This window comes from Mixophyes fleayi, chromosome 5 (genome assembly GCF_038048845.1).
Source record: "Mixophyes fleayi isolate aMixFle1 chromosome 5, aMixFle1.hap1, whole genome shotgun sequence".
Classification (NCBI taxonomy): Eukaryota; Metazoa; Chordata; class Amphibia; order Anura; family Limnodynastidae; genus Mixophyes; species Mixophyes fleayi.
Window position 1 is genome coordinate 187,299,843 of NC_134406.1, and position 15,806 is coordinate 187,315,648.

The window sequence follows — 15,806 nt, forward strand, 5'->3', positions numbered from 1 at the left end:
ATTTTTTTTTTAATTACCACAAAATTTGCACAACCAATCCTGCAGTATAAGCCCATTGGTACTGCAATATTACCAAGTTCACACATTCAGCAGTAAAAGTCCAGTGGTACTGCAATATTACAAAGTTCACACATTCTGCAGTATCAGTCCAGTGGTGCTGTGTCCTGTGCTCTGTCCTGCTGAGTTCCATAATGCTGCTGGGTCCTGTGCTGTGTCCTGTTCAGTCCAGTGGTGCTGTGTCCTGTGCTCTGTGCTTCTAAGGGCATAGTTATTTCCCCATTATTCCCAAGTTTTTAAAAAATCAAAAAAAAGTTATAAAAAATATTAAAATATTTTTTTTTTTAAAAAAAAGTAATTATAACCAAATTTGCAAAACCAATCCAGCAGTATAAGTCCATTGGTACTGCAATATTACCAAGTTCACACATTCTGCAGTATCTTGTGCTACATATAATGGAGACCAAAAATTTGGAGGATAAAGTAGGGAAAGATCAAGACCCACTTCCTCCTAATGCTGAAGCTGCTGCCACTAGTCATGACATAGACGATGAAATGCCATCAACGTCGTCTTCCAAGCCCGATGCCCAATCTCGTAGTACCGGGCATGTAAAATCCAAAAAGCCCAAGTTAAGAAAAAGTAGCAAAAAGAGAAACTTAAAATCATCTGAGGAGAAACGTAAAGTTGCCAATATGCCATTTACGACACGGAGTGGCAAGGAACGGCTTAGGCCCTGGCCCGTGTTCATGACTAGTGGTTCAGCTTCACCCACGGATCTTAGGCCTCCTCCTCCTTCCCCCCCCCTACAAAAAATTGAAGAGAGTTATGCTGTCAGCAACAAAACAGCAAACAACTCTGCCTTCTAAAGAGAAATTATCACAAATCCCCAAGGCGAGTCCAAGGATGTTGGTGGTTGTCAAGCCTGACCTTCCCATCACTGTACGGGAAGAGGTGGCTCGGGAGGAGCCTATTGATGATGTAGCTGGCGCTGTGGAGGAACTTGATGATGAGGATGGTGATGTGGTTATTGTAAATGAGGCACCAGGGGGGGAAACAGCTGATGTCCATGGGATAAAAAAAGCCCATCGTCATGCCTGGTCAGAAGACCAAAAAATGCACCTCTTCGGTCTGGAGTTATTTTTATCCAAATCCAGACAACCAATGTATGGCCATATGTAGCTTATGTAAAGCTCAAATAAGCAGGGGTAAGGATCTTGCCCACCTAGTAACATCCTCCCTTATACGTCACCTGAATAACCTTCATAGTTCAGTGGTTAGTTCAGGAACTGGGGCTAGGACCCTCATCGGTACAGGGACATCTAAATCCCGTGGTCCAGTTGGATACACACCAGCAACACCCTCCTCATCAACTTCCTCCACAATCTCCATCAGATTCAGTCCTGCAGCCCAAGTCAGCAGCCAGACTGAGTCCTCCTCAATACGGGATTCATCCGAGGAATCCTGCAGCGGTACGCCTACTACTGCCACTGCTGCTGTTGCTGCTGTTAGTCGGTCATCTTCCCAGAGGGGAAGTCGTAAGACCGCTAAGTCTTTCACAAAACAATTGACCGTCCAACAGTCGTTTGCCATGACCACAACATACGATAGTAGTCACCCTATTGCAAAGCGTATAACTGCGGCTGTAACTGCAATGTTGGTGTTAGACGTGCACCCGGTGTCCGCCATCAGTGGAGTGGGATTTAGAGGGTTGATGGAGGTATTGTGTCCCCGGTACCAAATCCCGTCGAGATTCCACTTCACTAGGCAGGCGATACCAAAAATGTACAGAGAAGTACGATCAAGTGTCCTCAGTGCTCTAAAAAATGCGGTTGTACCCACTGTCCACTTAACCACGGACATGTGGACAAGTGGTTCTGGGCAAACGACTGTGACAGCCCACTGGGTAGATGCATCCCCTTCCGCAGCAACAGCAACAGCTGCATCAGTAGCAGCAACTACAAAATGGCTGCTCGTGCAAAGGCAGGCAACATTGTGTATTACAGGCTTTAATAAGAGGCACAATGCTGACAACATATTAGAGAAACTGAGGGAAATTATCTCCCAGTGGCTTACCCCACTTAGACTCTCATGGGGATTTGTGGTGTCAGACAATGCCAGTAACATTGTGCGGGCATTAAATATGGGCAATTTCCAGCACGTCCCATGTTTTGCCCACACCATTAATTTGGTGGTGCAGCATTACCTCAAGAGTGACAGGGGTGTGCAGGAGATGCTTGCGGTGGCGCGCAAAATTGCTGGACACTTTCGGCATTCAGCCAGTGCCTACCGCAGACTAGAGGCACATCAAAAAAGCATGAACCTGCCCTGCCATCACCTCAAACAAGAGGTTTTGACGCGCTGGAACTCCACCCTCTATATGCTGCAGAGGATGGAGGAGCAGCAAAAGGCCATTCAGGCCTACACAGCCACCTACGACATAGGCAAAGGAGTGGGGATGCGCCTCAGTCAAGCGCAGTGGAGACTGATTTCCGTGTTGTGCAAGGTTCTACAGCCATTTGAACTTGCCACACGAGAAGTCAGTTCCGACACTGCCAGCTTGAGTCAGGTCATTCCCCTGATCAGGCTGTTGCAGAAGCAGCTGGAGAAAGTGAGGGAGGAGCTGGTAAGCCATTGCGATTACACCAAGCATGTAGCTCTTGTGGATGTAGCCCTTCGTACGCTTTGCCAGGATCCGAGGGTGGTCACTCTTTTAAAGTCAGAGGAATACAGTCTGGCCACCGTGCTCGATCCTCGGTTTAACACGTATGTTGTGTCTCTATTTCCGGCGGACACAAGTCTACAGCGGTGCAAAGACCTGCTGGTCAGGAGATTGTCCTCTGAAGAGGACCGTGACATGCCAACAGCTCCACCCTCATTTTCTTCCACATCTATGGCTGCGAGGAAAAAGCTCAGTTTTCCCAAAAGAGGCGCTGGCGGGGATGCTGATAACATCTGGTCCGGACTGAAGGACCTGCCAACCATTGCAGACATGTCTACTCTCGCTGCATTGGATGCTGTCACAATAGAAAAAATTGTGGATGATTATTACCATCCAAGTAGACATGTCAGACAGTCCATATTGTTACTGGCAGGAAAAAAAGGCAGTTTGGAAGCCCCTGTACAAACTGGCTCTATTTTACCTGAGTTGTCCCCCCTCCAGTGTGTACTCGGAAAGAGTTTTTAGTGCAGCGGGGAACCTGGTCAGTGAGCGGCGAAGGAGGTTGCTTCCTCATAACGTTGAAAAAATGATGTTTATAAAAATGAATAATCAATTCCTCAATGAAGTACAGCACTGCCCTCCAGATACTACAGAGGGACCTGTGGTTGTGGAGTCCAGCGGGGACGAATTGATAATGTGTGATGAGGAGGAAGTACACACTGTAGGGGGAGAGGAATCAGAGGTTGAGGATGAGGACGACATCTTGCCTCAGTAGAGCCTGTTTAGTCTGTACAGGGAGAGATGAATAGCTTTTTTGGTGTGGGGGCCCAAACAAACCAATCATTTCAGCCAAAGTTGTTTGGTAGGCCCTGTCGCTGAAATGATTGGTTTGTTAAAGTGTGCATGTCCTATTTCAACAACATAAGGGTGGGTGTGAGGGCCCAAGGACAATTCCATCTTGGAACTTTTTTTTTTGCATTATATGACCAATCAACAGTCGTTTGCCATGTTCAAAAAGTAAAACCAAATTTAAACAAATTCAAGAAATTAAACCAAAAGTAAAATGCCCTGTCATAATTTAAAACAAGAGGTATTGACGTGCTCTAAAACTACTGTATTGTTGTTTATATTTTATAAACACTACACTTGAAAGCTTGAGTCTTTCAATAAAAAAGTAACTGTCCATTGCACGAATATTTGCAACAGGGACAATTTTAGGGTTAAGAAAGTCAACTAATAACACTTCGACGCTGTCTGTCTTTATAAACACTACACTTGGAAGTTGGAGGAGGTATTGTGGCCCCGGCACCAAATTTACTACCGGGGCCACTCCACTGTGCAGTCCATATTTAGGTGTATCAGATATTAAACAACGGTGACAGTTGATGCCCAATTTTTTAATTATATTGTGGCCTCTGTACCAAATTGTGTACCGGGGCCACCACACTACGCAGTCCATACCCTTTTTTGGTGGAATTCTGACCCGTGGAGGGTTTTTTAATTATATTGTGGCCTCGGTACCAAATTGTGTACCGGGGCCACCACACTACGCAGTCCATACCCTTTTTTGGTGGAATTCTGACCCGTGGAGGGTTTTTTAATTATATTGTGGCCTCGGTACCAAATTGTGTACCGGGGCCACCACACTACGCAGTCAAGATAGATAGATGCGTATCATAGATAAAGTACATTCAGTGGTGTGGGGCAAATTGAAAAATATTCAAAATGCACTGACATTATCAAAAACCAGAGGTTTTCACACGCTGAAACTCCAACATGTATATGATGGAGAGGATGGAGGAGAAGCCGTATGTGCAGTGTAATGCAGACCTGTTGAAGGTTTTTTATATATTTTATTGTGGTGCCCAGTGCCCACTACTCTACGCAGTCCAGATACTATTTTTGGGTGTAATTCTGACCTGTTGAAGGTTTTCTATATATTATATTGTGGTGGCCAGTGGCCAGTCCTCTATGCAGTCCAGATACTATTTTTGGGTGTAATTCTGACCTGTTGAAGGTTTTCTATATATTATATTGTGGTGGCCAGTGGCCAGTCCTCTATGCAGTCCAGATACTATTTTTGGGTGTAATTCTGACCTGTTGAAGGTTTTCTATATATTTTTTATTGTGGTGCCCAGTGCCCACTACTCTACGCAGTCCAGATACTATTTTTGGGTGTAATGCAGACCTGTTGAAGGTTTTCTATATATTTTTATTGTGGTGCCCAGTGCCTACTACTCTACGCAGTCCAGATACTATTTTTGGGTGTAATTCTGACCTGTTGAATGTTTTCTATATATTATATTGTGGTGGCCAGTGGCCAGTCCTCTATGCAGCCCAGATACTATTTTTGGGTGTAATTCTGACCTGTTGAAGGTTTTCTATATATTTTTTTATTATGGTGCCCAGAGCCCACTACTCTACGCAGTCCAGATACTATTTTTGGGTGTAATGCAGACCTGTTGAAGGTTTTCTATATATTATTGTCACTCACCGGACCGTGAGTGCCTCTTCCCGGACATTTAGGAACCGTGGTCGTCCACCATCTTGAGGGTCTGCGCATGCGCAGCCCTTTTCTATACTTCAGTGTATACCCCTTTAACTCAATTGGCAGATCAGGCAACCTCCCTATATTAAGCACCTGTGGTCAACACCACGTTGCCTGATCTTGGAGTCTCATTCCTCATGAGTCTCTGAAGGTGTTCCTGTATTCCTCGTGTATTCAGCGCTGCTGATTCCTGTGGTTTCCAAACCACTTCTATTCCTGTGGTTTCCAAACCACTTCTATTCCTGTGGTTTCCATACCACTTCTACCATCAACTGTATCATCAGGACTGTTTGCTGATTCCTATCCGCTGCCTCCGTGCACTACAGTCTTCCATACCACTTCTACCATCAACTGTATCATCAGGACTGCCAGCTGACTACTATCCGCTGCCTCCGTGCACTACAGTCTCCTGCTTGCAACTCGCCTGTGTTCATCATCGTGACTGCCAGCTGACTACTATCCGCTGCCTCCGTGCACTACAGTCTCCTGCTTGCAACTCGCCTGTGTTCATCATCGTGACTGCCAGCTGACTACTATCCGCTGCCTCCGTGCACTACAGTCTCCTGCTTGCAACTCGCCTGTGTTCATCATCGTGACTGCCAGCTGCTACTATCCGCTGCCTCCGTGCACTACAGTCTCATCTCATCTTGCTGTGACTTCCTCGAGACTGCCGCTTACATGACCATCTGCTACACTTCGTGATCTACAGCTCCTGCCCTGCGCTGCACTCCTGTTTCCCATCGCTGTTGGTTCCTGTGGTTGCTACTGGTTACCTCCGTGTGCCGCTGAGCCCTGCCGCTGTGGTCAGCGCTATCGTCCATCTCCTGCTGATCCACTCTCCACGCCTTCACGTGTTCCACTGGTCTCTACCCTCCTGTCAGCATTGGATTTGTATCTCATCTACTACCCTCTGCTGGATCATCTCCATTCTCCTGGGTCTCCTATGAGTCCAGTTCCACGTGTTGCTGACTCCTGTGGATTCGTGTCCCTGTTGGTCTACTCACCTGTGCGCTGCACCTGCTAGACCTCTGCCTCACCTGTCCAGGGACTTTCTATCCAGTCGGTCTCTAGCCGCTCAGGTACCGCTACTATCCCATCTGACTGCTACTGCTGAACCACGGTATGCATACTTCTCATTGACTGTGCTGTGTATTGCATATCTTGCTGGACTGTGTTTGGTTCTCTCTGGAGTCTGCTATCCGCTGAGTCTATTGCCATCATTGACTGTGTTATCATTGTGCTGGACTACTTCAAGAGACTTTCTAGATTGCAGACCTGCTCAGTCATTTATATATATATATAGCTATATTGTGCATATTACTGTGGATCGTGTATAAGGTGCCTGTGTATATCCTGTGTTGCAGTCTTTCCCGTGCACCTCCTCACATATATATTCAGTGGTACAACTTGCTGATGTCAGACCACTGATCCCTGTTTCCGGTATCACCTGTTCCATCATCCTCTCACATAGCAGTGGTACAACTTGCTACCGCAGACCACTGACTACCTGGATACCTCCACTTGGATTCCATTCCTTCACTCAGACAGCGGTACAACTTGCTACCCGCAGACCGCTGACTCTCATCACCTCCTTGTTTCTGTTGGACATTCCTCCTCACTATAGCAGTGGTACAACTTGCTATCGCAGACCACTGACTATATTCACGTGTCCTTGTCCATACAGTTCCTTGTGTATTATTATCTCATTATTACCAGTGTTGCTAGTCATAGACTTTCCGAGCATCTCATCGGCCATCATTTCATGTTCCGTGATCACCCAGCTACCAGAATACCCTATTACCATCTACATTGCTCTGGTAAGCCTACCATCTGGTGATCCCTGGGTAAAGACTCCTAGTGCCCGTGACAGTAAGATCAGGCCATGACAGACCCAGATGCGGAACCTACCGCCAAAGAGATGCTGCAACATCTGGTTAGCCGTGTGGAGCAACAGGATGCCCGCCAACAGCTGTTACTTCAGTGTTATCAGTCATTAACCTCCCAAGGAACATCTGGACAGACTGTGACAGCTACTACTGAAGCTCCGGTGCTTTCCTCCGTTTCCCCATTGTCATCCCAGGTGTCTACAGCTTCCACGCTTCACCTGCCTATTCCGTCAAAGTACGATGGAGACCCCAAAACTTGTAGGGGTTTCCTTAACCAATGTTCAGTCCATTTTGAGCTCCAACCTCAAAATTTTTCTACCCATCGTTCCAGAGTGGCCTATCTTATCTCTTTGTTTTCAGGACAAGCCCTGGCTTGGGCCTCCCCTCTGTGGGAGAGGAACGATCCAATATTACAAGATAGTGCCAAATTCATTTCTACATTCCGAAGTGTGTTCGATGAACCAGGTCGTGTGACCTCCGCTGCTTCCAGCATCCTCCGTCTGCGGCAAGGATCTCATACGGTAGGCCAGTACGTCATTCAATTTAGGATCTTAGCCTCTGAACTTCAGTGGAACACTGAAGCCCTAGTTGCCGCCTTCTGGCAGGGGCTTTCCGATAAAATTAAAGATGCACTGACTACTCAAGAGCTTCCTTCGTCCCTTGAAGATTTGATCTCTCTATGCCATCGTGTTGATATGAGATTTCGTGAAAGAGAGGCTGAGAAAACGACTTCTGCTAAAGCACCTCTTCGCTCTAACCCTCAATTTCGTCCAGTGTCATCCGCTGTGATTCCCATGGAGATAGGACGTTCCAAGTTATCTTCTGAGGAGAGGAAACGAAGAGTCAAGAATAGACTCTGTATCTATTGTGCTGATTCCACTCATGTCCTCAGCTCCTGCCCTAAGAGATCGGGAAATGCCAGGCCCTAACTAGTTCTGGAGAGGTGAAGTTAGGGTCCCTGGAGTCCTCTCCATCGTCTATGAAATCTAAAGTCTGCGCTTTTGATGTGACTATTTCCTTTGCTACCAAAACCTTTGAGTCACAGGCATTGATTGATTCCGGAGCAGCAGGAAATTTTATTTCCAAATCGTTAGTAAATCAATGGTCTCTACCAATGATTACCTTAAAAACTCCCATTACTGTGACGGCTATCGATGGATCACGTCTCATCAACGGTCTCATCACCCAGAGTACGTCTCCAGTAACCCTTTAGATTGGTGCTCTGCATCATGAAGAGATATCGTTTTTAATTCTTCCTGTTACGACAAGCCCGATTGTCCTAGGCCTTCCATGGCTTCAGTGTCACTCTCCCCAGATTGACTGGCGCACCCCTCAAGTCACGTCTTGGGGGCCTGAATGTCATCATCATTGCCTTTCCCAAGTCATTCCTCTCAAGGTACAGCAAGCTTCCATCTCAGCTATTTCACCGGGACTCCCTCCTCAATATGCTTCATTTACCGATGTTTTTGATAAAGCTCAGTCTGAACGTCTTCCTCCTCATCGTTCTTGGGATTGTCCGATTGATCTTCTTCCTGGCAAGACTCCTCCCAGGGGCCGGGTCTATCCACTCTCGTTACCTGAAACTCAAGCTACATCTGAATATATACGGGAGAACCTCCAGCGTGGGTTCATTCGACCTTCCACCTCGCCCGCTGGAGCTGGGTTCTTCTTTGTCAAAAAGAAGGATGGATCATTACGCCCTTGTATAGATTTTCGTGGACTCAATGCCATTACTATCAAGAATCGGTATCCCATTCCGTTGATCACTGAGCTATTTGACCGCATCAAGGGAGCCCGTATTTTTACTAAGTTGGATCTTCGTGGTGCCTACAATTTAATCAGAATCCGTTCCGGTGACGAATGGAAGACAGCGTTTAACACCAGAGACGGGCATTACGAATATCTGGTAATGCCTTTCGGGCTATGTAATGCCCCCGCTGTTTTTCAGGGCTTCATCAATGAGATTTTTCGGGACTTATTATATGTATGTGTCGTCGTCTACCTGGACGACATATTGATTTTTTCACAGGACCTGCCTTCTCACCACCAACATGTGGCAGAAGTCCTCTCCAGGCTACGGAAAAATTCATTGTTCTGTAAATTAGAAAAATGTTCATTCGAATTACCCCAGATTCCATTCTTGGGGTATATTGTTTCCGGAGTTGGTCTGAAGATGGATCCTGACAAAGTAAATGCTGTACTACATTGGCCCCAGCCAACTACTCTTCGTGCCATCCAGCGTTTTTTAGGTTTTGCCAATTACTATAGACGCTTCATTCAAGACTTTTCTTCCATTGCATCTCCTATTGTGGCCCTGACTCGAAAAGGGGCTAATCCTAAGCAATGGTCTACTGAGGCTATTCAAGCCTTTCAAACATTAAAAGAGTCCTTCTCTTCGGCTCCAATCCTTCGTCAGCCTGATGTGACACTTCCCTTTTTCCTAGAAGTAGATGCCTCTAATGTGGGCTTAGGAGCTATTCTCTCCCAACGCTCGGAACAGCAAAAATTCCACCCTTGTGCCTTCTATTCTCGGGGTCTCCTACCCGCAGAGAAGAATTATACCATCGGGGACAAGGAATTACTGGCTATCAAAGCCGCATTAGAGGAATGGAGATACTTATTGGAAGGAGCTCGCCATCCGGTGACGATCTTCACGGATCATAAGAACTTGTCATATCTCCAGTCTGCCCAATGCTTGAACCCTCGTCAAGCAAGATGGTCTCTTTTCTTTTCCCGTTTTGAATTAATAATTACCTTCAAACCAGCTGCCAAGAACAAAAAAGCTGATGCCTTATCTAGAGCCTTTGTTACGTCCTCTGATATAGAAGAGGTTTCCAACCATACCATTCTAGACCCCAAATGTATCTCACTGGCTGCTTCATCCACCAAAACGCTACCATTTGGGAAGACCCTCGTGCCTCCTACTTTAAGGAGGAAAATCCTTTTGTGGTTCCATGCCTCTCGTTTTTCTGGACACGCCGGTGAACACAAGACTTTTGAGATCCTCTCTCGAAGTTACTGGTGGCCTTCAATGAGGAGAGACGTCAAGGAGTTCATTGCTTCCTGTGAATTATGTTCGCAATTCAAATCCTCCCGCAGAACCCCAGCAGGGTTGCTGCGACCACTACCCATTCCGTCCAAACCATGGACCCATATTAGTATGGATTTCGTTACTGACTTACCACCTAGTAAGAACCATAACACTATTTGGGTGGTAGTGGACAGATTTTCGAAGATGGCTCATTTCATCCCTCTGTCTGGTTTGCCTTCCTCGTCTATCCTGGCTGAACATTTCATTAAAGAGATCTTCCGTATCCATGGATGTCCATCTGAGATTGTGTCTGATAGAGGAGTACAATTCGTGTCCAGATTCTGGCGAGCCCTTTGTAAAACCTTGGGCATACGATTAGCACTCTCATCTTCTTACCATCCACAATCCAATGGACAAACCGAACGTGTCAATCAAGATCTTGAGACTTTTATAAGGATATTTTCATCAGCCAATCAAGACAACTGGGTAGAGTTACTCCCTTGGGCTGAGTTCGCCCATAACAACATGTACCATGAGTCATCATCCAAAACTCCATTCTTTGTGGTCTACGGTCACCATCCGTCTTTTCCGGAATTTCCTGCCCTCCCGCCCACCCAAGTTCCTGCGGTGGAAACTGTTTGTCAGACTTTTAAAAATATCTGGTCTCAGGTCAGAACCTGTTTAAAGAAGACATCTGTCAAATATAAATCTTTCGCTGATAAGAAGAGGCGGGCTATTCCACCACTAAAAATTGGAGATCGTGTCTGGTTATCCACAAAAAATATTCGTTTGAAGGTTCCATCCATGAAATTCGCCCCTCGTTTTATTGGTCCATATAGGATCATTCAAGTTATCAATCCAGTATGTGTGAAACTCCTTCTTCCTAAGAGTCTTTGGATTTCTAATGCCTTCCATGTATCTTTGCTCAAACCTCTTATTATCAACCGTTTTTCAACTCCTCCCTCAGCTCCGCAGCCAGTTCAAGTTCATCAGGAGGAGGATTTTGAGATTACCGAGGTACTAGATGCAAAAATTTCGCGAGGAGTCCTCCACTTCCTCGTTCATTGGAAGGGCTTTGGTCCTGAGGAGCGCTCTTGGATCAAAGCTGAAGATCTTAATGCTCCTGCCCTTTTGAAGAAGTTTTACTCCAAAAATCCGGACAAGCCCGGTTCCAGGCGTTCTGTGCCCACCTTTAAAAGGGGGGGTACTGTCACTCACCGGACCGTGAGTGCCTCTTCCCGGACATTTAGGAACCGTGGTCGTCCACCATCTTGAGGGTCTGCGCATGCGCAGCCCTTTTCTATACTTCAGTGTATACCCCTTTAACTCAATTGGCAGATCAGGCAACCTCCCTATATTAAGCACCTGTGGTCAACACCACGTTGCCTGATCTTGGAGTCTCATTCCTCATGAGTCTCTGAAGGTGTTCCTGTATTCCTCGTGTATTCAGCGCTGCTGATTCCTGTGGTTTCCAAACCACTTCTATTCCTGTGGTTTCCAAACCACTTCTATTCCTGTGGTTTCCATACCACTTCTACCATCAACTGTATCATCAGGACTGTTTGCTGATTCCTATCCGCTGCCTCCGTGCACTACAGTCTTCCATACCACTTCTACCATCAACTGTATCATCAGGACTGCCAGCTGACTACTATCCGCTGCCTCCGTGCACTACAGTCTCCTGCTTGCAACTCGCCTGTGTTCATCATCGTGACTGCCAGCTGACTACTATCCGCTGCCTCCGTGCACTACAGTCTCCTGCTTGCAACTCGCCTGTGTTCATCATCGTGACTGCCAGCTGACTACTATCCGCTGCCTCCGTGCACTACAGTCTCCTGCTTGCAACTCGCCTGTGTTCATCATCGTGACTGCCAGCTGCTACTATCCGCTGCCTCCGTGCACTACAGTCTCATCTCATCTTGCTGTGACTTCCTCGAGACTGCCGCTTACATGACCATCTGCTACACTTCGTGATCTACAGCTCCTGCCCTGCGCTGCACTCCTGTTTCCCATCGCTGTTGGTTCCTGTGGTTGCTACTGGTTACCTCCGTGTGCCGCTGAGCCCTGCCGCTGTGGTCAGCGCTATCGTCCATCTCCTGCTGATCCACTCTCCACGCCTTCACGTGTTCCACTGGTCTCTACCCTCCTGTCAGCATTGGATTTGTATCTCATCTACTACCCTCTGCTGGATCATCTCCATTCTCCTGGGTCTCCTATGAGTCCAGTTCCACGTGTTGCTGACTCCTGTGGATTCGTGTCCCTGTTGGTCTACTCACCTGTGCGCTGCACCTGCTAGACCTCTGCCTCACCTGTCCAGGGACTTTCTATCCAGTCGGTCTCTAGCCGCTCAGGTACCGCTACTATCCCATCTGACTGCTACTGCTGAACCACGGTATGCATACTTCTCATTGACTGTGCTGTGTATTGCATATCTTGCTGGACTGTGTTTGGTTCTCTCTGGAGTCTGCTATCCGCTGAGTCTATTGCCATCATTGACTGTGTTATCATTGTGCTGGACTACTTCAAGAGACTTTCTAGATTGCAGACCTGCTCAGTCATTTATATATATATATAGCTATATTGTGCATATTACTGTGGATCGTGTATAAGGTGCCTGTGTATATCCTGTGTTGCAGTCTTCCCCGTGCACCTCCTCACATATATATTCAGTGGTACAACTTGCTGATGTCAGACCACTGATCCCTGTTTCCGGTATCACCTGTTCCATCATCCTCTCACATAGCAGTGGTACAACTTGCTACCGCAGACCACTGACTACCTGGATACCTCCACTTGGATTCCATTCCTTCACTCAGACAGCGGTACAACTTGCTACCCGCAGACCGCTGACTCTCATCACCTCCTTGTTTCTGTTGGACATTCCTCCTCACTATAGCAGTGGTACAACTTGCTATCGCAGACCACTGACTATATTCACGTGTCCTTGTCCATACAGTTCCTTGTGTATTATTATCTCATTATTACCAGTGTTGCTAGTCATAGACTTTCCGAGCATCTCATCGGCCATCATTTCATGTTCCGTGATCACCCAGCTACCAGAATACCCTATTACCATCTACATTGCTCTGGTAAGCCTACCATCTGGTGATCCCTGGGTAAAGACTCCTAGTGCCCGTGACAATTATATTGTGGTGGCCAGTGGCCAGTCCTCTATGCAGCCCAGATACTATTTTTGGGTGTAATTCAGACCTGTTGAAGGTTTTCTATATATTATATTGTGGTGGCCAGTGGCCAGTCCTCTATGCAGTCCAGATACTATTTTTGGGTGTAATTCAGACCTGTTGAAGGTTTTCTATATATTTTTTATTGTGGTGCCCAGTGCCCACTACTCTACGCAGTCCAGGTACATTTATTGGTGCGAATCATACAAGTTCAGGGTTTTTAATATATATTGTGGTGACCCACTCCTCTACGCAGTCCAGGTACATTTATTGGTGCGAATCATACAAGTTGATGGTTTTCTTATTATATATATTGTGGTGACCCACTCCTCTACGCAGTCCAGGTACATTTATTGGTGCGAATCATACAAGTTGATGGTTTTCTTATTATATATATTGTGGTGACCCACTCCTCTACGCAGTCCAGATACATTTATTGGTGCGAATCATACAAGTTCAGGGTTTCTAATATATATTGTGGTGACCCACTCCTCTACGCAGTCCAGGTACATTTATTGGTGCGAATCATACAAGTTCAGGGTTTTTAATATATATTGTGGTGACCCACTCCTCTACGCAGTCCAGGTACATTTATTGGTGCGAATCATACAAGTTGATGGTTTTCTTATTATATATATTGTGGTGACCCACTCCTCTACGCAGTCCAGGTACATTTATTGGTGCAAATTATACAAGTTGATGGTTTTCTTATTATATATATTGTGGTGACCCACTCCTCTACGCAGTCCAGGTACATTTATTGCTGCGAATCATACAAGTTGATGGTTTTCTTATTATATATATTGTGGTGACCCACTCCTCTACGCAGTCCAGATACATTTATTGGTGCGAATCATACAAGTTCAGGGTTTCTAATATATATTGTGGTGACCCACTCCTCTACGCAGTCCAGGTACATTTATTGGTGCAAATTATACAAGTTGATGGTTTTCTTATTATATATATTGTGGTGACCCACTCCTCTACGCAGTCCAGGTACATTTATTGCTGCGAATCATACAAGTTGATGGTTTTCTTATTATATATATTGTGGTGACCCACTCCTCTACGCAGTCCAGATACATTTATTGGTGCGAATCATACAAGTTCAGGGTTTCTAATATATATTGTGGTGACCCACTCCTCTACGCAGTCCAGGTACATTTATTGGTGCGAATCATACAAGTTGATGGTTTTCTTATTATATATATTGTGGTGACCCACTCCTCTACGCAGTCCAGGTACATTTATTGGTGCGAATCATACAAGTTGATGGTTTTCTTACTATATATATTGTGGTGACCCACTCCTCTATGCAGTCCAGGTACATTTATTGGTGCGAATCATACAAGTTCAGGGTTTCTAATATATATTGTGGTGACCCACTCCTCTACGCAGTCCAGGTACATTTATTGCTGCGAATCATACAAGTTCAGGGTTTTTAATATATATTGTGGTGACCCACTCCTCTACGCAGTCCAGGTACATTTATTGGTGCGAATCATACAAGTTGATGGTTTTCTTATTATATATATTGTGGTGACCCACTCCTCTACGCAGTCCAGAAAGATATCTCGTTGCAACGTTTTGGACTAATAACTATATTGTGAGGTGTTCAGAATACACTGTAAATTAGTGGAAATGCTTGTTATTGAATGTTATTGAGGTTAATAATAGCGCAGGAGTGAAAATAAGCCCAAAAACTTGATTTTTAAACTTTTTATGTTTTTTTCAAAAAAAATCCGAATCCAAAACCTTAAATCCGAACCGAGACCTTTCGTCAAGTGTTTTGCGAGACAAATCCGAACCCCAAAAATAATGAAAATCCGGATCCAAAACACAAAACACGAGACCTCAAAAGTCGCCGGTGCACATCCCTAGTTTAAATTGATCTACTGTATTAGCCTCAACCAGGGGAGGGCTTGCACACTTTAGACAGCCTATTAGGGCCATTTTAAAGAGAAAAAAATGCAGATGGCCCAGTGACCCAGCATAAGGTAGCCCACTATGGGACTCCCCGGGGGGGGCAGATGCACCCCTGTCCCCCAGCTTAGCCTGCCCCTGGCCTCAACCATCTCTGATAGGAGGCTTTTTCACTAATCCACTACCCTTTCTGTGAAGTAGTTTTTCCTCAAATTTCCTCTGAACCTACATCCCTTCAATGCATTCGTGTTCCAATATTTGCTTTCCTTTGAAGAATGTTTACCTCCTGTACCTTGTTAAAACCCCTGAAATAGCTGAAAGTTTCTATCATGTCCCCCCTCCCCCATTTCATTCTCTGCTCCAAACTATATATATTAAGATCTTTTAGTCTTTCCAGGTAAGTTTTGTGCTGTAGGCCATTGTAGATGTCCTTCTTTGTACAATCTCTAATGTATTTATATCCTTCTGGAGCATACATGTGTGTTTTACTGTCTGTGTACTTGTTTTTTTTTTTTACTTTAATAATATTTTTTATTTTTCTTACAAATTTAGGGGATACAAAAAATAGAAAAGAAAGGG

The 15,806-nt window shown here is 45.6% G+C and overlaps 1 protein-coding gene across 1 annotated transcript in view; it reads right to left on the reverse strand.

Moving 5' to 3' along the window:
* The window catches only part of LOC142159505 (cytidine monophosphate-N-acetylneuraminic acid hydroxylase-like), a 158,814-nt gene that overhangs the window by 58,746 nt on the left and 84,262 nt on the right, over positions 1 to 15,806 (reverse strand). The gene's annotated exons all lie outside the window — the stretch shown is intronic.